Source organism: Schistocerca serialis, chromosome 2 (assembly GCF_023864345.2).
Source record: "Schistocerca serialis cubense isolate TAMUIC-IGC-003099 chromosome 2, iqSchSeri2.2, whole genome shotgun sequence".
NCBI lineage: Eukaryota > Metazoa > Arthropoda > Insecta > Orthoptera > Acrididae > Schistocerca > Schistocerca serialis.
Genome location: NC_064639.1, coordinates 268,641,955 through 268,666,383, shown reverse-complemented (window position 1 = coordinate 268,666,383; position 24,429 = coordinate 268,641,955). Strand labels below are relative to the sequence as shown.

The 24,429-nt window shown below is 42.9% G+C and overlaps 1 pseudogene; it reads left to right on the top strand.

The window, feature by feature from the left end:
- Positions 1–13,311: 13,311 nt before the first annotated feature.
- LOC126458934 (5S ribosomal RNA) lies at positions 13,312–13,429 on the top strand (annotated as a pseudogene).
- Positions 13,430–24,429: the final 11,000 nt, after the last annotated feature.

Below are 24,429 nucleotides of genomic sequence, written 5' to 3'. Positions count from 1 at the left end.
TGCACTGGCCAGCACATTCTCCAGATCGCTCACCAATTCAAAACGTCTGGTCAATGGCGGCCGAGCAACTGGCTTGTCACAATAGTCACTACTGTTGATGAACTGTGGTATCGTGTTGAAGCTGCATGGGCAGCTGTACCTGTACACGCCATCCAAGCTCTGATTGACTAAATGCCCAGGCGTATCAAGGCCGTTATTACGGCCAGAGGTGGTTGTTCTGGGTACTGATTTCTCAGGATCTATGCACCAAAATTGTGTGAAAATGTAATCACATTTCAGTTCTACTATAGTATATTTGTCCAATGAATACCCGTTTGTCATTTGAATTACTTCTTGGTGTAGCAAATTTAATGGCCAGTAGTGTATATACGTAAAGCCAAAGATGACTTCTATTAACTACACTTGTGAATTATTTATTTATCCTCCTCGCTGAATTACTTAAGGGTGGAAAAGGATTAAAATCTGAATAAAATATTTAACTTAAAGTTCGCATGCTGATTTCGTTATTTTATATAGAAGGCTAGAATTTCACAATCGCTATTTAGACTAGTTTTTAATTTGATGGTTTATAAACATGATGTACGTGTCAAACACAGTCGTTCAAATTATTTAAAATCTTTCCCAGTGGCGACTGCCGCCAGACAAGACGACTGCTATTTTCGTATTGAATACAACCACTCGGCTAAAAGCACATCTTTTGCTGCTCCTGTGTCTGGCAAGCACTATTTATTATAAGAGGTGCAACAATGTGATCAATGTAAATAAGAGTTCTAAACTAATTTTCTATTCTATTTTATTTTAATAAAAAGCATTCCATATCGAAATAATTGCTTTCATTTCTAATTCTGGTTACCAGTTCCGGTCTATAGGGCTATCCTCAGACCAAGGCTCCAGACGATGAGAAGAGCGAGTGTACAGAGCCATTACGCAGTACCGATGGCACCTGTCACTAACCGAAAATGGTAACCCGAATTAGAAATTTAAAAAAATATAGCCACCTGGAATACCTGTTAAGTACAATCGCTGCATTTCGTAGTAATGTCAAAAAACTCGGTGTGTTGTACATTTATATGTTTTGTGAGAAGTTCGTTATTACTTGCTATTGACATCATAATCAGGACAAGTAACGCCCTCTCCCTCCCATTCCAAAACTCTCTCCACCACTCTCAATGCTGGGCACACCCCCGTTTGGCGAAGGTGGGAACACGTAATGTACCCAGGAATATTAGCAGATAGTTTTGGCGGTCCAGGTATTATGGTGTGGGAAGGCATTATGTTGCATGGCTGTACCGAACTCCAGATCTTTGAACACGGTATACTCACAGATCAACGTTATCGCGATACAGTATTACTTTCTCACGTGCATCATTCCAGGGGTGTATTCGCCCCTGACTTCGTATTTATGACTGACGCGACCGCATCGAACAGTGCAGGCCTCCACCTGCACTGTTCCACTATTCGATGCGGTCGCATCACTCATAAATATGAAGTCAGGGGCGAATACACCCCTGGAACGAGAGGATATTCGGAGAATGGGGTGGGCTGTCTGTTCCTCCGACTTAAATCCATTCAACCACGTGTGGAGCACGTTGGAGAGACGTATTGCAGTACGTCCATCTACAGTAAGGACCATCCAGCAGTTGTCAACACCGCTGGTAGAGCACTGGAACGCCCTCCACAAGAGCTCCTTAACAATCTTGTGACAAGCGTTAGAGCACGTTGCAGAGCATTTATTGCCATCCGCGGTGATCACACAGCCTATTACGAAGCATGTCCTTCCTTTCGTAGTGGTCAGGGTATCATCATAAGTTCGGCTGACTTTAGTGTAATTGGTCCCTCTGAATAAAAGTGTCGTTCTTGTTCGTTCAGTGGGTGTTTCTTTGAGTTAACTTCTGTTTTACGCTGCAGCAGTTCTGTGTATGGAACAAGTTTCATCGAGGTATGTTACTTGGCAGTGACATGTGATGTGAAAGTGACTTTCGTCCTCAACTTCTGCACACCCGTGTAATAGAAATATCCCCAACTGATATACAGTCCCTTTCATAAGAGTGTTTAGACCAGAATAGGATACGGAAGGTGTCAGCTACCCTTAAAATCGTTTTTGTTTGAAGTAATGCTTGCAAATTTCGAAGATACTCGTACTTGATACAACGAACCGTTCTGCTGAATGCGCGGAATAACTCCGTGTCCTCTTAAAACTGGTGAGCGAAGTAACATCTGTTAAATTAATGTATGCGCAGCCACGCTCCCCTATGCGAAGCTGCTGCCGATAAAAATCCTGCGAAATATTGCAAAAGGACCTGCCGCATACGTCGAGGCAATTTACAAAAGGAAAGAAAAAAAATACGTGCCTGTAACACGTACAAGGGATTTCTTTTCCTACTCTCCTGGTATATGTGTACAGTATTTTCATGCAAAGGTAATGAATATTCCGCAGATGGATATTGCGAGCGTGACCCACACTGAGGCAAAGTATTAACCAGCTAGCCATTTTGACATTAACGTAATTTTGCAAGGAAATCTGTATTTGTAAATGGAGCAAAAGAGTTTAATCCTGTTATAATCCCAGTATAATATTTTTCATAAAACTGTTGTATTATTACTCCATACTTTTAAAAAATTCCTCAAGAAAGATGTTATTATGGATCGCAATGTTATTATGGAGCACTACTAAAGAACCTCACAACAAGCCACGAGAAATGGTGTTGTAACAGCTATGGATCATTCATGGGAACTGTGGAAACACCAACACGTCAGCGTTCACTCATTTTTACTAACGTACATAAATGGTACCAATTATTTTTCCTCCTTTTCTACATTTCTTTAGTGTACTTATGTATTAAGACTAGCCAATATTTTTCTTGTTTTAGTCACAACATCATCATCTACCTATGAAGCATTCCCCTGCCCCCGTTGCCTCCTACCGCCTCGTTAATAAATACGGAAGTCCGAGAGATGTGTTTAAGTTTGTTTTAAAAATTTGGAAATTGTCTAAAAAAGTATATCACATATATATAATCAACGTAATTATAAAATTTGATGGAACAGGGAAAAGTTGAAAAAAACTGTGTTCCGTAACTTTTAATTCGCATAAATTATTCTTAGTGATCAATAAGCTTGTAAAAGGTTATTCAGATCTTCTATATATTCATCAATATGATACTAGTCCAGTTTCAGCTTAAAACAAACCACCTCAGCATGAAAGATTATAACCTTGTGAGACGCAAAATACCATTTCCAAATACAGGAAGTCTTAAAATGCTCCCAAGGGATACCATAACTTTATTTTAAGCACCGTACCTCGGTTTTGAGAAAGAATTTAAAATTCTCAAAATATTAGGCTAATGTAGGCGAAGTTCTCAATAAGTAGCCCAAATAAACTACAAAAACGCACGTTATTAATAGCAGAAATTACAGATAAACCAGTTGTCTTCTTCATCAGCATTGGAAGATAGATGGTGAGCTCATCGAAAGCGTAGACGCTGCATCCGTCCCTGCTTTGCTAATGAGTCCGAATATAGTCTATTAAAAAATGCCTGCTTCATTTGGGTCTTCTTCACCTGATAAAGTAGAAGAACGTCGTTTTTTTTTTCAATTTTTTTAGCCAGTCTCTTCTTGCAACTGACGTTTCCTGATTCTTCGTATTCTTTACAGCTTGACCCTTTTAGTTCTCCCCCATAAAAAGTTTTCGTTTTGAGTTTTTCTTTTCTTCTTTTCTTTCCCGATTTTTTCTTCAGCTTTCAATTATTTTGGAATGGATTTGCCTTTTTTCCTATTGGTGATCTTCGCACTTTCTACGAGGTCAATCACGAAAGGAACCATTAGAAACTTAGGTGACACAGAGCATGACGATGTTCCCCCCGTCGGAGGTTCGAGTCCTCCCTCGGGCATGGGTGTATGTGCTGTCCTTAGCGTTAAGTTAGTTTACGTTACATTGCGTAGTGTGTAAGCTTAGGGACCGATGACATCAGCAGTCTGGTCCCATAAGACCTTACCACAAATTTCCAATTTCCATCATGACGATGGCATGCCAGAAGTACCAACAACCAAAACAATACGACCGCTTCTCCTTCCGAAGTCCCAGGAATAGCTATCAATTCATATTGTGGTTCTGGAAATTTTTCAGTTGCAGAAGATTGGCAAACTTCATCTTGGAGCACGTTGGCTTGAGAGACATCATCTTAAAATGTCTCAGCTACTGACACTTCCTCTTGTGGTGCTGTTTTTTGGTTCTCTTTCTTTCTTAAAAGTGCAGGGCAAAACGGGATTACCTCGGTTTTGCCTCATCTTGTGCACGAGGGTTTGCCCAGCAATGGAAAGCTGAACAAAAAAGGCGTTCGAAAGTTAGCATTCTCACTATGTTCATCATACAAACATTCTTTTAATTTTTTTTTTCAAAACACTGCTTCAAAAAGTGGCAACATCGGAACAAGATTCACCCAAAATACTCAGAAAATCTAAAAGCAAAAGGAATAAGCATCCGCTATTGACTATTATCTACAACTCCCGGAAATGGTGGTGCTAGTAGTTAATGACGTTATCAGACCAGTGCCAGCGCTAGTCTCAAAGATCAGGTGATGCCCCATTTGACCCGCATACCTGGGTTTACCCTACTCTCCCTTCGATATTACTTCCGCGAATGTATACATTAATCAACAGATAAAGTGAAGATTTCACTCGTCCTGACCTCTGTGCAACGTTTCGTTCGGTATTGTTCACAACGCAACGGAAGCAGCTTGGAGCATGCGCTTTTACGTATTATTTATTCCGTTTTATCGTCACGCAGAGAGCTGCTTAGAAGTTTTTATAGATATGACTCTTCGTTTGTTATTTTCATCTGTTGATAGTCTGTAGATGACCACTGTCCGATCGGAATTGGTTACGATGCTGTGAAATAATGTGATTGTGGCTTGTGCACTATGTATGTATGTTTGCCAGACCTAGCAAAAAGTATAAAACTCGAATTGGCGTTGTTGATCAACTGAGACATGCCAAAATCCTAGTTTCATCCATTAATGTGTCGGAAGTCTGATAATACGTATATTAGCAGACACAGCTTATCTGCAGACCCACATAAGGAACAGAAAGCTGTGTTTTCTTTCGAGCCTTGCTTCATTACTTCGGCTACCATGTTAAAGTAGAGAACGAGAAATTGGTGATAACGTACTTGTCTGTACGTTATCTCCGCATATGACTATAAGTGCCGTCCCTGAGTTTGATTTCCATTTGTCTTGAGGATTTCTGCTCGCAATCACGTCAGAAACATACGACAGTTCAACATCTAACACTCAGTAAATTCCAATTTTCAGTGTTCCATACAAATCTGAATGTTTATCTCAAAAAACAGTGTCTTCTTTTCTTACCACAGCCAACCAAAAGAAATCCCAGATGCGTACCTTACTCAGAAAAACGAAAACATTAAAAATGTATCAAGGTTTCGAAATTGCACAAGAACCTCTTACGTTAAGGCAGTATACAAAAAGCTTTGTTAATAGACGAAAATCTTAAATTTCCTCAGGTTCTAATTCATACATGCCAATGTAGTAGTTATAGACCAACAATAAAATTGTCTTACAAAACGAAATCTGGAGCTTGGTCCACCTGGGAAAATTTCACGAATATTTATTTGTTATTTCTTGTCATTTATTTTAAGTTTCAGTGTTATTTATTCTACAATCTTTATAAAAATCTCACAATATATATCGCGAAGTAGTGTCAACTGTGGGAACTGATTAAGCTTAGCGATGTCGAATTCGGTATAATTTGTGCCTCTTTGACCTGTTTTCTGTTCGCGTTTTCCTTCATTCAGATTGTAAATACGCCTACGTGTTTCATTCAAGTACTTTAATCAATAGGTAAAATTGTAAATGAGGAGACTTTGGAGTCACTGCGTAATGTTGCTCGTTTACTAATTAAAATGTTCGATAAATTTATTTTCTTATTAGATTTGGGTAAAGCAATACATCACATATGAACAGATACAAAAAAAGTACACGGGAAAGTGTTCACTGCAGCTAAAAAGTTAGCAAATGAAGAATCAGTACTACCGTAAATGCTGAAAATAAAAGTAAAGCAGTCTGTAACGTTGTAAAACAAACATGAAAACCAGTAGAATCATTGGTCGGTAAACGATCGACAGAAACCAGTAAGTTTTGTGAATAACATTTTTCAGGTACAGCAGTGAAACTACAATGTATGAAGTCAGGAAAATAGTACGAAAAAGAAGCAGCCAGCATCCAGATACAGGGTCAGTCTGTGCACCCAATGGAGGCATAGGCGGTATGCAAGCCCCGTTAACTGGCAAAATAAAATCAGTTTTTCAGTTTAAGTAACTTTTCGGAGTATCTGAAACAAACAACAGTTCTTCCTCTGCTAAAGAACAGCGATACAGAAGATCCGGAAACGTATAGGCCGATTTCTCTGCTGTCGTCATCTCAAAAATAATGGAAGCCCTTATGAAAGTCCGACTCGAATAAATATATCCTCCTCAGTAAAGCTCAGTTCGGCTTCTGTAGAAGTATAGAATCAGTCATAACATAGTTTAAAAAGGTGGTACTAGATACAGCAGCCGCGCGAGATTAGCCGAGCGGTCTGAGCCGCTGCAGTCATGGACTGTGCGGCTGATCCTGGCGGAGGTTCGAGTCCTTCCTCGGGCATGGGTGTGTGTATTTGTCCTTAGGTTAATTTAGGTTAAGTAGTGTGTAAGCTTAGGGAATGATGAGCTTAGCAGTTAAGTCCCGTAAGATTTCACCCACATTTGGACATTTTTGAGATACAGCACAGAAGACTGAATGTGTTCCATAAAATTTCCGGTGTGCAGCTGCATAAACTTCATTTCTTCCTCTTCTGATATTTCGGCTGTATACCGTCCAGCCATTTTCAGGGTGAGCTGGATGGATGACGCTCCAGCGCTTGCTCCGTCCTTTTGAACCCGCCGACCGCGCCATTGCGCATACGACCACAGATACACAAGGCGCCAGAGACGTTGATCGGCGGCAGAGAGGTACAACATGTGCATGAAATTAGTTCTATGGGTGCACGGTCGATCCACACGGTGATACCGGGCTGCACCGTTGCGAAGTTTTTGTGAGTTCATTACAGAAACTGCCGGATTATATAATTTGTCCAAGCTGAAGCCGCTATCTCTATCAATTAAATTCGTCCCAACCGAATTTCAATTGCTTCTTTCACTATTGAACCCCAAAAAGACGAAGTCGAGGCTAAAATTTCGAAGTTTTCGTACACCATAGAGTGCCCAATGTCAATACAGTACTCTGCCACCGCCGATTTTTTAGGTTGTAAGAACCGGGTGCACCTGAGATGCTCTGTGCATCTCTCATGGACTGTACGTGTTGTCTGTCCGATGTATTAACGGCCGCATTCACACGAGATATTGTAAACCCCAGGCTTCCGAAGCACCACATCATTTTTAACGGAACCCAGGAATGCTACTATCTTTGGTGGACGGTAAAAATCACTTACTTTGTGTTTGCTGAGGATGCGTCCCATGTATGTCAGGCAAGCCAGGATATAAAACTTTCCGCGTCTTCTTCTGCATTCCTTATTCCCACTGTTGATTCCATTCGTAGTGCCTTACGTATTTGCTGAGGCGAATACCCGTTGTTACTTATAATCCGTCTTGATTGCAAAATTTTTATTCATATGACCGGTTTCGGTTCATCTAGAACCATCTTCAGATCTGATATTTCGGTTAGAGGAGTAACCCGTCCAAATCCAGCGGATGACAAAGGAAAAATAGTTCATGAATAGAAACGCGCAAGAGTCCATAGAATAACATGTTCATTGTAGTTCTAACTCTTCTTCTTTGGCATACTTGTCGTGTATTATAAAACTTATCGTACCATTTAGTTTAAAATTTTTTTTAAACCCACGTCCACCCAGGAGAAACATTACAATGGGCCCCTGGTATGGCTGAGACAAAAGAATGATTTTGGACCAGACATACCACAGTACTGTTCACTTCTTCCACATGATTGTACATGCACGTTTATTCAGTTAGTTTCTAAAATTAGTTTTCAAGTATTATCATTTAAAATGCGTGTTTTCTCAAATGGTAAGGGAGAGCAAGTATAATCTCTTTATTTGTGTGACAGAAGTTTCAGTCCGTAAAAATGACAAATCTCACCGGAAAACGACTTATGTTATCCCCCCCAATTCGGGTTCACGGGCATGGGAAAACCTGGAGTCAAAAACCAGCCCAGGGTCTTCGGACTATTACAACATTTATCCAGTGTCTCAAAAAAAATTCACAATCTGAATATTGTTATTGCTTAAGGCCATGTTAATTGAATGTTTCCAAGTGAAATAGATCAGAGAAAAGTTACAATAAAAAATGCAGTGACAGTAGTTACATATTGATACATGTTACATAAATTTCTCATATGTTGTAATCGGAGCACACTTTTTATTTTTTCGTGGCAGACACGCTTTGACTCCTATAATTGGAGCTTGCAACCACAACACACGCAATACACGTCGTCGATAGCCGATTCGCATTTGCGGCGCCGGTGTAACGAAGATGGTGCCGCGGCGATGGTGCACGTGGCGAAGCTGCCTGGCGCCCCCTCCCACCCCCGCACACGCGGACAGGCGATTGTTGAGCGGCGGCCTTTGGACCCCTGGTCAGCTGTTTCGCCTCTGCTTGCGAGCCGTCTCCGTATCGTGTTCGTTGAATGCGCGTGAACATGAAATAACCCATACTAGCATTAGTGTTAACTAATTCCGTAACAGATGTTGCCGGCTAGGGGGAAAAGAGAGTTATTAAAAGTTCATTCATTCAATATTCATTCACGAGTGTTTGTTTCAATGTTCTGTAACGTATTCAAGTTTCCGAGTAACCTTTAGTCCAGTTTTCGGGACACGATGTGTTTTTTGTCAAATTCCTTAGAAAATTATACAGTTTATTACTCCGTGACTAGCTAAGTTTGGCACTCTGAGTACGTCCTGTGAACTTTTGTATTCACTTTGCATAAACTGCAACTCTTTACCGTCGTCCGCAACACGCACGTTCACAATTGTGTAACACACACTAAGTTTTCTACCTTGTCACTGTGGTTGGTGTCCAAAGGTAGATTCACTTTGGTTCACACTTACTACCGAGTTCCCCGCTTGAAACATCTAGCTTCACGGGATATTACCATTCATATTATTTCGTGAAGTCATCTTTGCTGCACAGCCATAGCCTTCACACATTAACTATTTAAAACTACTTTCTTTATATCAGAAAAAATAAATTACTATGTCAGTCGTCAAACTCCAGTTGTAGAGTCTATTTCTCCTTAAATTGTTAACTGATAAACAAAATGCAAATTAACACAGTCTTGATGCGTTTGCTAGTATTTTTTTCTTTTCTTAGATAGCACACGCTAATGCTTCTACAACTGACATTGTTTCACATATACTGTCTATTGAAACATTATTTATTCTGTTAAGATTGACATTACATTTTCAGTTTGACAAGTCATGACATTAACATTTTGTCCATATTAGGATTTGATGTTATTTATAAGATTTTGTCATCAACTGTCCTCAACCTTTCGTGCCGAAAGTAGACCTTTGACCATCTGTACTACCAATCCTCACGCAGTTACATGTGTGTTATGAGCCATGCATCACAGATCCGCACCCTTAACTATCCTAAATTTTAAATGAGGAGCCGTTTGCCCTAAGACCAGGTCTCAACTTCATGGATACAATCCATGTTTTCGCACACTTCATTTCCTGATAGACCTCAACCTTAAATTTCGTAGTCATGAAGTTACATTCTCTACATGAGATGCTCTCTTTAGTTCTCAAAAGTGCCCCACGCTGGGCGCCAAGTGTAATGTAATAAAATAACATTTTTTTATTTTGTGACTCTTAACGCAAAGGCTTAGCATAAAAGAGAAATAACTAATCTAGGAATATTATTAAAATTGTAATGTTTTTTTAAATGTAGCCTGACGTGTATAAACACTCAGTAACTACCTCAGTTCTCAGGGTAGTTACGTAATCGTCAATAATTAATTGTCCTTTTCTTCTTTTCCAACACTATGGATATTATTCCAGGTTCTCGAGATGACGTGTGCTTATTGCACCAGAGAATATTTGCCAAGTCTGTTTGATGAACACTACTGTAATACGTAACTTATCGTGGTTTCGTCTCGATTCCCCAATATAAGATAACAAGAGTAGCATCTACAAATGAAATCCTATAATGGAATTGGAATCCTGTGACCAGACTCGTTCTGCCTGGGACGTTATCTCGTTATATAAAGAAAATCTGTAAATAAAATTGTTAAATTATTAGTAGCTGCCTCCGGTCTCGTGGGATCTGAAATAAAGTTAATTGTCCTAACCGACGGCACGTTTCCTAGATGAGCTAAAAGAAAAATGTTAAACATTTTTCTAAGGTGGCGCCTAACAATGAAAATTCTTTGTTAAGGCCCATATCTGCTTAAGGCAATACAGGTATCAGACTAACAATAGATTGACCACATTACACAAATTCTTTTGACAAAATAACCACAGCTAGATTTATTACGTGCTGTTTTTGCTATTTTTTCCGACAGACTGGAAAAGAGTGAACTATTCATTGTTAAATATGAAATGCCTTATTTTGCCCGTTTATTTGTTCTTGTTATTGCGAAGATTCACTTCCGCTTGTACTCTCTATGTAGCACAGACTTGGGTTTGTTTGTGCTGAAGAAGATTGATTATTTTGTACGTCGCCCTTTGCTTGCAACACATCTCTGTAATTGCAAGGTTGAGTATAGCTGGTCTGACTATTGGAGTGGACAGGGACAATAAATCAGAATGGTGCAGTTGGTCTGATTTTGCTCATTGAATGAGTATTCTCTTAAGATTTTTGTTATGTGAGCTTTTGTTAACTCGTCTTAATTGGTGCTGTATCTTTGTTTGATCCTATTTCGTTAAACTTCGGTGATCAGCATTGTTTCTTGCAAGTTTGAACCTAGCTTTATTACGTTTGTACAAGGTTTACCAGGACTTGTTATTGGTTGTTTATTATTGAAAGGTTAATAGATGTTGGCGTCAGATACAAGTACGATTGTTTTGATCTGATCTATTTCTTATCTGTGAAGTTTAGATTATTTATTAGTATCAAGAAAGGCTATTATACATATTTTCCCGGGACAGGCTATGTGATTAATCTGGGGAACTTGGAAGATCTGCTCGCTTTGTGAAATGGTTATTATATTTGTTAAATGTGTGTATGTTACGGCGTAAAGTCAAGCGTCGGCCCACCAGTCTGGAACGACAGGAAAGAGAAGGCGGTGAGAAGAGGTCGGGCAATCGCAGGACGACAACGTCACAGCAGCAGTCCCTATGTGAAGAGGAGATAAGTGCCGCAACCGACTGGTGACGGTCCAGTTCAATAGCACCTTCAAGAATAGGTTCTTATATAACGATATCAACTCTATTGACTTCACTTGTACTCTCCATGTAGCACAAACTTGGAATTGTTTATGCTGAAGAAGATTGGTTATTTTGTATGGCGCCCTTTGCTTACAACATATCTCTGCAATTGCAAAGTTGAGTGTTGCAATTTTCATATTGTAATTAAACTCATTTATACTATTTGTTTGAATGTTTGTCTAGCTGCCACAATTATGTTCTGTCGTGGGCTTTTGTGTTTTGCTGGTGCCTTAATTCTGTCTTGTCTTTTCTTTGCAGGCGGGGGGTATTAACATGTTTTAACAGTATATTATTTTTTCCTTTCACTGTTTTGAGATGGGCGTCGCAGAAATTTTTTTTTTGCTTGTGTGTTTATTTATATTGCTTGTATTGTCTGTTAATTGCATTTGTTATTCCAAAATGAGCACCCCAACTCTCCCACCCCCTGCTCAGGCCCCTCAGCTGCAGGTGATAGATGCAACGCAGCTAACGCAGATGTTTGAGTTTCAGACGCAGGAGATAGCAACGCTGCTAAACAAGGTACAGCAATTACTGGCGAACCAAACGCCTAATGCTGCGCCACAGGCCACAACTGTAGCTCCGAGTGCCATACTGCCTTTTCGCCGGTTTAACGGAAAAGAAGACGAATCGCTCGACTGGTTGCTATAGTATTAAGCCCACATCATTGCTCACAAAGTATCAGGTACTGTGAAACTGCATTACTTTTTGTCAACATTAGCAAGTGCAGTATTTCGCCTCATTCAGAAATTTTTCCCTAACGCCACTCTGAGTGAAGTTTCCTATGATCAGATGGTTCAAATGGCTCTAAGCTCTATGGGACTTAACATCTGCGGTCATCAGTCCCCTAGACTTAGAACTACTTAAACCTAACTTACCTAAGGACATCACACACATTCATGCCCGAGGCAGCATTCGAACCTGCGACCGTAGCAGCAGCGCGGTTCCAGACTGAAGCGCCTAGAACGGCTCGGCCACAGCGGCCGGCTCCTAAGATCAGGTTGCATATTTTCTAACTAGATATTATGACTAACAAGTGAATGTGGTAGCAGATAGTTACCAATTCTTTCATTGCAAGAAATTGTCAGAACAAATTTATGACGAGTGGGTAACAGATTTGCAGAGTATGACGAGGAAATCCAAATTCAAATATGCTTATGGTGCTTCATACTTAAGTTAAGTTTCCAGAATGAGATTTTCACTCTGCAGCGGAGTGTGCGCTGATATGAAACTTCCTGGCAGATTAAAACTGTGTGCCCGACCGAGACTCGAACTCGGGACCTTTGCCTTTCGCGGGCAAGTGCTCTACCAAGTGAGCTACCGAAGCACGACTCACGCCCGGTACTCACAGCTTTACTTCTGCCAGTACCTCGTCTCCTACCTTCCAAACCTTACAGAAGCTCTCCTGCGAACCTTGCAGAACTAGCACTCCTGAAGGAAAGGATATTGCGGAGACATGGCTTAGCCACAGCCTGGGGGATGTTTCCAGAATGAGATTTTCACTCTGCAGCGGAGTGTGCGTTGATATGAAATTTCCTGGCAGATTAAAACTGTGTGCCCGACCGAGACTCGAACTCGGGACCTTTGCCTTTCGCGGGCAAGTGCTCTACCAAGTTAAGTTGCCTGTAATTGATGTCAAACTTAGCGAACAGATTTTGCAACAGTCTGATCCATCATTCCAGCATGTAGTGAACATTCTAGGTCAGTATGATTCAGTTGCCGTCGCTTCCGATAAATTTGAGCAGCCACCAATTTGTGTGATTGAGTCGTCCCTTGCTTAGAACTCGCCCAGTAGGCAGCAACACTCGCACACGCCGCGCCGCATAAACAGTTCTCTAAGCAGGCGAGCAGATTTAAGTCATGCCCTCAGTGCTATTCGGCAACGGCCTTGCCGCAGTGGATACACCGGTTCCCGTCAGATCACCGAAGTTAAGCGCTGTCGGCCGTGGTCGGCACTTGGATGGGTGACCATCCAGGCCGTCATGTGCTATTGCCATTTTTCGGGGTTCACTCAGCCTCGTGATGCCAAATGAGGAGCTACTCGACCGAATAGTAGCGGCTCCCGTCAAAGAAAACCATCATAACGACCGAGAGAGCGGTGTGCTGACCACCCCCGCCTCCTACCCGCATCCTCAGCTAAGGACGACACGGCGGTCGGATGGTCCCGATTGGCCACTTGTGGCCTGAAGACGGAGTGCTCAGTGCTATTCACAGCACAAACATCGAGAGTGCCCATCGAGACAAGCACAGTGTTACGCTTGTGGCAAGAAAGGTCATCTACAATCTGTAAGTTTGCAAAAGCACAAACAAGAATTCTGCCCGCTCACAAAAATCTAGTCACAAGGCCCATGTAATCATGGCAGTGCATTCAAATCCTGATGCAACCATTATCAAAACTAGCAAGCAAACCGTTGCTTCAGTGACACGTGAGTCCAACAAACTTTTTGTTTATTTCCATATTATTGGAAAACGTGAGAAATCAATTGGACATAGGTGCCTCTGTTACACTGCTGAATCGTAACACTTACGAACAGTTAGGCTCCCCACATCTGTCTAAAACTAGCACGCACCTGACGGCTTCCCATTCTCGGAAAATGTACTTTGCCTGCCATGTATCACTCGCATACGTGGACTGTGACTTTCACTGTGCTACAATCACTCGATTGTGAGAACATATTTGACCTTGATTCGTTTCATTTGTTTGACTTTCAAATTCAAGACAATGTCAGTGACTGCATTCAATGCCAAAGATAGTGTAGCTAGCTAGCTGAAAGAATTCCCTGAACTTTTTTCTGAAGGTTTAGGCAAGGCTAGCAATTTTGTTGGTTATATTACTATAAAAGACAATGCTCAACCGAAATTTTACGGGCCAGAACTGTTCCCATTGCATTACAGGACAAATTGGCTGCTGAACTTGAAGAATTGCAAGATAGATGAGCTGTTGCGCCCATTCAAGCTAGTAAGTGGACAGGTCCACTGGTTTTGCTCCCAAGACCTTCAGGTCGCATTGGCTTCTGTGTTGACTCTAACTCTACAGTCGACCCACAAACTATGATTGACACTTATCCAATAGATCCTGACAAGCCAGTTGTGTTCCAAGTTCACGCTTCCTCTTACAGAATCGGTGCGGTGCTTTCAAACAGAATTGGTAATAAAGTCAGGCCTATTGCTTTCCATCAAAAGTGTTGTCCAAAGCACGGTTTAACTGTTCACAAATAGAGAAAGAAGCATTGGCTGCTGTGTGCGTTGTCACCAAATTCCACCACTATTTGTGTGGCAGAAAATTCTACTTAGTAACGAATCGTAAGTCATAGCAGTTCTTATTTCATCCGATGAAGCCGGTTCCTGTACGAACTGCCCAAAAATTGCAACGACCGGCTTTGTTGTTGTCTCAGTACCAGTAAGAGACTGTGTATCGTCCGACGGCTTAACATATTAATGCGGACGCACTTTCCCGTCTTCCGATCGGCACTAATACAGACTTTGATGCTTCTGCTGCATCTTGTTATCACATCGATGCTCAGGATTCTGAACTGCTTCAGTCCTTTCCTCGAAACTATAGGAAAATAGTACAGACCATGGAAGTTGATTCCGATTTGAACATTTTGCTAAAATGCATTCGCACAACTTGGCCTCGCTCATTGCTTAACATAAAGAACTGTGCAGTGGGCTGATACTTTGAACGTCGGTATAGCCTCGCTATACAGAAAGGTCTGAGTCTTGTTCAAAATGACAGTGGACAATCACGTGCGTTGATCCTCAAAGCTTTACAAAAAGAAGTGTTGCAGTTACTTCACCAAGGACACTGGGAGACTATTCGTAAGAAACAGTTAGCGCGTCGACACTGTACTTGGCAGAATATGGACATTCGTTGGTTGGTTGTGGTAGACTCTTATAGCAAGTGTCCTTTTGCTGTGGCAATGAACTCGACAGCGTCACGTAACATAATTCAGGCGTTATCCTTTATTTTTTGCCTCGAAGGATTTTATGATGTCTTAGTGTCGGACAACGGCCTCAGTTCACATCAAATGAATTTGAAACATTCTATGAATGTAGTGTCATAAAGCATCTAACTAGTGCACCGTTCCATCCAGTCAAACGGCAAAGCGGAACGTTTTGTCAGATCCTTCATGCAACTGATGGCCAAACTTTGCACCGCACACGCCAGGGATCACGCATTGCAAAATGTTTCTCGCCTCCTATCGTTCGCATCCACGAGAAGGGCCATCGCCGACGGAATTGCTTCACTGCAGCCGCCATCGCACACTGCTCCACCTGGCTTCACCCTCCTCAGCATCCTGCGCCTAAGGAAGGCCGCATGTATCGCTTCGCGCCGCATGATACTGTGTTTTTCAGTGTTTTTAGCGGCAGCAGACGGTGGTCGCATGTATCTCATTGCAGGCCCAGACGGATTGCACCGCCGACATCACATCAAATTCGCCACTGTCATGTGCACGGTGATCCTTCTGTATCTTGTGGTGTAACAAAATAAAAGTGATGTTATTCAATGGAAAAGTTGGAATTTGCGATTTCGCTTACTGTTTTATCAATCACAATTGGCGTAAGAATCATGGACTGACCATTATCATAAAATATTGCATTATGAAATGTGAATAGTCTTTACTTGCAGTTTCGCGTGGCTTGAAGCAGTCACAGCGTGCTATTGATGAAGAAATTGCATTATCGTCTTTCTAATTACTTCGTGATCGTAGATACGATCATACCCGGTCGTGAAGTTATTGTTATGAGAAAACAATTTCCTAAGGGACCAGAAAGTTCTTTAGGGCGCAAACAGCTGTAACATCATATAAAAGGGAAATTCAATATTAAAGCTGATGCAAGAAGACGATAAACCAGTTTTCTTTTTGTCAATGTAACACGCGCATTGGACTGCTGATCTTGGTGTCTGTAATCTTAGCAAAATGCATAATTAAAATGAAAATTATACTGAGTAGATGATAGGAATGAGCACTGCTAAATTATTCAATATTTCCAGAACAAAAATTTATTATAACTAAAACATATATCGTATCTTAAGCTTAGTACTATAAGGACGGTAGATTTTTATGTCCGTTTCATGTCCATTGAGCGCTCTTTTATATAGCAATTGTCCTCTTGAGTCCCCCGTACGTCGTCACGATAAGTTATAGCAGTTCTTTTCACACTTCACTCAAACTTAGACGGAACACGTTTTTATACATTTAGTAAAAATTGGATCAGACTGCCACAAATCTGCGTCCGTCTTACTTAGGAAAAACAGTACAAGTGTTTTGTGCTCAATGCTTCATTTGTTCTCCAGCGATCAAAATAGTGAAGGATTGCATATCTATCCGTATTCTTCTGTGTATGTTGCCGCCCAAAGACGACGAATTACATTATTTAGCAAATTCCACCATCGCTATGCGACGCCCTATTATACATTAATCATTCTTTATAAACAAGTATTTGCCTTCTGGCTGAAAGTCTTAACTATTTGCTGATTTAATGAAGACAAAAATAGCGAATATCACAATCTCTTCCCCCAGATTTACGGATCCCGCGGACACAGCACCGCCAGAGGGTGTCATCACGACACCGCGAGACGTCCCCATGATGACGGAGCCTTCGCCTCTTCGGCCTCCTCTCGTCCTACCGACGGAGCTGGTCCTGCCCACGCCGCAGCAGCCGAAGCTTTCTGCATCTTCATATATACCACAGTAGGTGGACGCGTATCCTTCTCGGCGTTCTCCGGGCGACGTTTCCACCAGAGCCAAGGCCAGATGGCGGGGTTGAACCAGAGGTCTGACGTCCCCTGCAGCCACAGCTTCCGGTCCCCTAGAGCATCCGCGCTCCTGCCTCCTCTCCCCCCCTCCCATTGTCGTTCCCCATATACGACGATGGTCCGTCGCTTCTTTTGTGGGGGGGGTGGGGGCGGGGGGGAGGAATGTTGCGGTGTAAAGTCAAGCACCAACACACCAGTCGGGAATGACCGGGAAGAGAAGAAGAGAAGTCAGTGAGAAGAGGTCGGCCAATCTCACCCTGACTGAGCCTCCCTCCAGGACGACAACGCGACAACAGCGGCCGCTATGTGAAGAGGACAGAAGCGCCGCGACCGACTGGTGACGGCCCAGTTCAATAGCAGCTTCAAGAATTGGCTCTTGTACAGCGGCGTCAGCTCTATTCACTTCGCTTGTACTGTCTATGTAGCACGGACTTGGAAATGTTTATGGTGAAGAAGATTGATTACTTTGTCGCCCTTTGCTTGCGCCGGCCGGAGTGGCCGAGTGGTTCTAGAACCGCGCGACCGCTACGGTCGCAGGTTCGAATCCTGCCTCGGGCATGGATGTGTGTGATGTCCTTAGGTTGGTTAGGTTTAAGTAGTTCTAAGTTCTAGGGGACTGATGACCTCAGCTGTTAAGTCCCATAGTGCTCAGAGCCATTTGAACCTTTGCTTGCGACATATCTGTGAAACTACAAAGTTGAGTATTGTAATTTTCATATTGTAATAAAAGTCATTAATACTATTTGTCTGAATTTTGTCTGGTGAGGCGACTACACAGGATTCCTAGACACCACAATTTATATGTTTTAGAAGTGCCAGCAACTGCGCTATTTCCCCAGATCCTCTAGGCTGTACTGTGAACTGGTGCCGGGTCTGAGTCCAATCGACATTCGAATGATTGTAGAAGCAAGCTAACTGATCATCTGCTGGCATTTATAACTCTATTGTAATCGTTTGGTCTACTTTGTATTTTATTTCCTGAGCAAAATGCTGGATCTATTTAAATAAAAGTAATGTTCTGCAAATGATGCTTATTTGATGGTCTTTCCGTACCATGCCCCAATTATCTTGCTCATAGTCCATTTCCTTTCTAGCAATACATCAATTAAGGGGAATGAATATGAAAATCTGCCCAGAATGCTGATTATAGTACAAATGCACTAGATATTACGACAGATGCGGTAAGTCCAGAGATCTTGTTCTGTAGGCGTTGAATAGTTACTCCTAAGGTATTTTTAGTGAATGAATGGAGTCTGCTTAAATCGGCAGTAATTATACTTGTACCATTCCATAGTAGTGGTCCTAACGTAGTTTATGAGTGTACTGTCATAAAGACTGGCGGAAACGCTCTAGTTCTCTGTGTATTTTAACACGGATTTTCTTCCTGTAAGGCATCTCATTTGTAATTGGATTCAATTTCTTTTTACTGGCCTTGTAAAAGGCGCACATGCATGTGTGAGGTTTCAAAATGGTTCAAATGGCTCTGAGCACTATGTGGCTTAACTTCTGAGGTCATCAGTCCCCTAGAACTTAGAACTCCTTAAACCTAACTAACCTAAGGACATCACATACAGCCATGCCGGAGGCAGGATTCGAACCTGCGGCCGTAGCAGTCGCGCGGTTCCAGACTGTAGCGCCTAGAACCATTCGGCCACCCCGGCCGGCTGTGAGGTTTCAAGACGACTGGCATTTAAAGGTGCTTCTTTTGACACGTATAACTTATATTAACTACGAGCTAACATTTAATGATCAACCATTTTCATAATTTTGCTAAAATAGTTGGGAGAAACATCAGTGGGAAGGGTGATCGGCATTTAAGGAACTGCTGGGAAGCGCTCATTTTCTTGCTTTTCAGGCGTCGCGCTTCGTGGACCTTGATGCTTGGCGCTGAGGCCCGTAGGCATTGAGACTCTGCTCCTCAATGATACTGTAGCGGCGTGGGATCGAGGCAGGGCTCGATTCCGACATCCAAACGCTCGCCAATATCTGCGAGGCCAGCACTTCGTCATGCTAATAGCTCCGCAATCACGACCAGGGATCTGCGGAAATAACCGGCGTTTCAAGACATTTCGATGGCATTTGGCAGACCATGCACGTGACATTAACCTCAATGAGAGCTGTCTTGTTTTGTATAAAAGCAAGCCATCGGGTCAGGCCGGGGTTTGGACACAACCAGGCTTCGAATCGGTGTGCTCTGCGTATCGGCTGCCGCCGTGAGGCCAACAAAGGTCTTCCTTCTGTAGACTGCCAGCAACGAGAGTCGAACCTATGCTATCCTAGTTATCGAGACGTGGAGCATCTATCAGCGCCCGGTACTCGACACAGTTGGGTGGGACACGGCCGCCCATCAACAGTGTAACAACACAAAGCCGCGGAAGGCGACGCAACACTACCGAGGAGTGCCGACCATGCAAAGCCTTGGCGTTAGTGACACAGAGCCCGCGGCACTGCTTCTTGCCACCGTCGGCCGGGAGGTCAACAACTAACCACGCCCATGGTACATAATCACCGTGGGATGACGCCGGGCCGTGACACTGGACGAGAACAAGCCTGTAACTGCTGTAGCTTGTCGAAGTAATAAAGAATTTACATGCAAAGTAGTGGATGAGTTTTGCTATTTGGACAGCAAAACTGCCCATGACCGAAGCAGAAAAGAATATAAAATGCAAACTGTCTATGCTATAGCTATCGCTTGCGCCTTTGTCCCGCATTGCGAGCGGGGTTGGCGTGGTTAAGTCGGATTTGGCATACTAATGGGAAGAGGTGGCCCGATGCCCTTCCTGCCGCCACCCCGTACCCCCCTCCCCCCCCCCCCCCCCCCCCCCCCGGGATGGAATCAGAGTACCCCATCTGTCTGCGTCTAGTGGAAATCATGGAAAAGTGCGGATGTGTTTCAAATGTCTGAGTCGTGTAACTGGGATGTGGGGACCAGCCCACTATTCACCTAGAGGGATGTGGAAAACCGCCTAAACACCACATCCAGGGTGGCCGGCACACCGGTCCTCGTCGTTAATCCGGCGGGCGGATTCGATCTGGGGCCGGCGCGCATACCCGAGTCCAGAAAGCAGCGCATTAGCGCTCTCGGCTAACCTTGCGGGTATAAAATGCCAACTGTCAATAGCAGGAAAATCAGTTCTGAATAGAGAAATTTCTTAACACGGACTATAAATCTAAGTGTTAACGACTGGCCAGCCGCCAGGTGTGAGGGCTCCACAAACAATTACGTTACTGTATCAGTATCTCAGGTACGGCTCGTGTGTTTACCTGTTCGTGTGAGGCAACCAATCTGTGCTTTGCTATTGCAGCAATCAACAAGTTGTTCATGAAGTTATTCAGACCTTCACAGTGTGTACGACAATCAAAGAAATGGATACAATTTTCTTTTAAAGGTGGGGCAACCCGCAGCCGAAATCCCAGATGATGTATAAAACTTTCCCGACTGGCTAATAAAAACTTTTAGTAAGAAGTCATTACCGCTTTCGCATCAACAGAGGTGGATCTACACATGATAGACTTCTTAAACAGTCATGGCGCGGCAAAGTGATTGCTTAGAGCCAAGTTCCATCGTTCGTCGGCAAGATATCTGTTTGTATCTTGACGACGAGCGATGGGACTTGACTTTGAGCAGTCAGTTTGCCGCGCCGTGACTGTTTAAAAAAGCTTGTCAACTATCATTTATCGCGCTTCCTTACGGTTTCGTACTGATCAAAGATGTCAATTTAGCTGTACTCGTGGAAGTATAATAAGCGGATTTGTCATGACACTGCAGACTTGAAGCTGACGACCGCTATGCCAGTTGCTCCAAACATTAGGCCTCTGCTCGAAGTGTTTTCAAAAATGCCAGCTTGCGACATTTATGGGAGTACTAATCGTTTTGATTATGGTCTACACTGAGGTAATAGAAGTTGCACCTCTTAATATCGTGTCGGACTTCCTTTTCCCGGCGTAGTGCAGCAACTCGGCGTGGCATGCACTCAACAAACGTTGGAAGTCCGCTGTAGAAATACTGAGCCATGTTCACTCTATAGCCATCCATAATTGCGAAAGCGTCACCGCTGCAGGATTTTGTACTCCAACTGACCTCCCGACAATGTTCCATACATGACCGACGTGATTCATGTTGGGCGGTCCGTGTGGTCAAATCATTCGTTCGAATTGTCCAGAATGCTCTTCAAACCAATCGCGAACAACTGCGGTCCTGCAACATAGCGCATGAAGTCCACGAATTGCTGCAAATGGACTCCAGGTAGACTAACATAACCATTTCCGTTCAATGTTCAGTTCAGTTGTGCCGAACGGCCCATTGCGTTTCAAGTAAACACGGCCGAAACCATTATGGAACCACCACCAGCTTGCACAGCGCCTTGTTGACAATTTGTGTCCAAGGCTTCGAGGGGTTTGCACCACACTCGAGCCTACCATCAGCTCTTACCAACTAAAATCAGGACTCATCTGACCAGGCCTCGACTTTCCAGTCGTCGAGGCTACAACCGATATTGTCACGAGGCCAGGAGGGGTGCTGCAGGCCATGTCGTGCTATTATCAGAGGCACAGACATCGGTCCTCTGCTGCCATAGCCCATTAACGCCAAATTTCGCCGCAAGTGTCGTAACGGATTCGTTCGTCGTAAGTTCCACGATCATTTCCGCCAGCTATTTCACGCAGTGTTGCTTCTTTGTTAACAGTGACAACTCTACGCAAACTCAGCTGCTCTCAGTCGTTAATAGAAGGCCGTCGGAAACTGCGTTGTCCGTTGTGAGAGGTAATGTCTGAAATTCAGTATTGTCGGCACACGCTTGATAATTTGGATCTTGGAATATTCCCTAACGACTTCCGAAATGAAATGTCCCATGCGTCTTGCTCCAAGTACCATTCCGCATTCGAAGGTCTGTTAATTTGCATCTTACGGCCATAACCGCGTCGGACACCTTTCCATAGGAATCATTTGAGTACAAATGACAGCTGAGCAGCCGGCCGGTGTGGCCGAGCGGTTCTAGACGCTACAGTCTGGACCCGCGTGACCGCTACGGTCGCAGTTTCGAATCCTGCCTCGGGCATGGATGTGTGTGATGTCCTTAGGTTGGTTAGGTTTAAGTAGTTCTAAGGTCTAGGGGATTGATGACATCAGAAGTTAAGTCCCATAGGTCCCATAGTGCACGGAGCCATTTGAACCATTTTGACAGCTCAGCCAATGCACCACCATTTTATGTGATACACATATACATGTGTATATGAGTGTATCGCTATCCCATGACTTTCGTCTCCTCAGTGTAAAGTGTAAAGAAATTAAATTTCATTCGCAATTTGACTCATTCAAGCGATAGTTTCTTTTCAACTTTTATTGTGCTGGTTATTTTTACTATAATGATTTTATTAGTGTTGCGCTGACTATTTTTACTACAGTGGTTTTATTTCTGTCATTTTACTATAGATTTCCTATCGGTCCAACCCTGAAAGTCCTCTGGTTGAACATGTCGAGAAGGAAAGACTAGAAACCAACCAACATAGCAAAATAGATTCTCAATAACTTCTGGAAGAGGACAAAGATCGAAGATCAAAAATGGTTCAAATGGCTCTGAGTAATATGGGACTTAACTTCTGAGGTCATCAGTCCCATAGTAGAACTACTTAAACCTAACTAACCTAAGGACATCACACACATCCATTCCCGAGGCAGGATTCGAACCTGCGACCGTAGCGGTCGCGCGGTTCCAGACCGTAGCGCCTAGAACCACTGGCAACCCCGGCCGGCTAATCTAACATCAGTTTTGTCCGTCCGTATTTAGGAAAATGCTGGATTACGAAAGCAGCATTGTCACGTTACATACTTTTGACCTTGCTTATTCTAATTAAATTAATGTGGCTAAATGCTTCTTATTACTACATAAAATATGCACCAGCAGAAAAATTCCCCTATCGGAGCACAAGAAATGTGAATATGTTCCTGTTTATGTAAAAGACTCGGAGTGTAATGTGGGGTACAAGCAGCCTCATTCTACCTTCCACAGTACCTTTAAAAATTTTCCCAAATATTTTGGGATGCGAACACATTCACGCTTTCGTTAACTGCAAATTACCTCAGACATCCACAAGCTCCCCTAATTGTAACTCACTCGCACCCATTAGTCCGTCGCTTTAAGTCGCACACTGCAATCAACTCCCAGTTGCCTTTTCTCACTCACTCATTCATCTCAACCCGTTGTCATTATCTGTGTCATTGTGTCCTGTGTCACAGCCACAATCCCCTCGTTCTGTCCTACTACGACAGTCTCCTCTCACTGTCAGTGTGTCCCTCTTGTTCTGTCTCGCTGCTACTATCTCACTTATCCTTTCTCACTGCTGCTGTCTCTTCTCACTGCACTATCTCTCTCTTCCTCGTTGTCATTGTCACATACTCTGTCTCTCATTATCTACGTTCCACTGCCACTGTGTCCCTCTCTTTCTCTCACGCTGCTGTTGTCTCCTTCGCTCTTTTTATAACACAACCACTGTCTACTATCTTCTAATTACTTCTCTGTCTCTACGCCACTGTCACTGTCCTCTTCTCTCTCAGCATAAAAGAGTACGAACATGTTCGCAAGCCAAACTTTATGGCAAAATTTTTTTAATCTACTGAGGAAGGTAGAATGAGGCAGCTGGTACTCCTCTGTTCAGTCAGAGTCTTTTAAATAAACAGGAACACACTAGCACTTTTGTGAACTGATAGGAGGATTTTCCTGATGGTTCCGTTGCTTTTTCTGCTGCTGCAGGGCTTCCAAGTCATATAAAACGTACTGTATTGGTCAGTAAAACGTAGATAGTTAACTTATGTGAAACTGAAGTAACGCAAAACTAATTTTGCACCTCAGACCAGATTTTAGGTGCAAAAAGGTTTTCCATGTGCTTCATTACTGCAACATGTGGTTCCCAAATGATAGCGGAGACAATCTGCAGCGCTTTTCTCCGAGCTGCGTCAGTTTATAAACAACGTTCTCGCCTCACACGGATCTTGGGTGCACTTTTTTCGTGTACAAGAAGGGTAACTTTGAACCTCTGTATCTTGGATAAAGATATCAAGAAAATTTTGATGGTTGCTGGTGATAGGGGTCTTAGGAACATATCGTAAAAATTTGCTGTGCATAGCCCTCTTTGAACCTCTGCTGGCTTTGATTAGCTGGTGACGACGAAAATATAGTAAAAAGCCCTTTTGTGAGATTTTCCGAGGAACCGCCGCAGAACTACTGGTGCTTCCATAA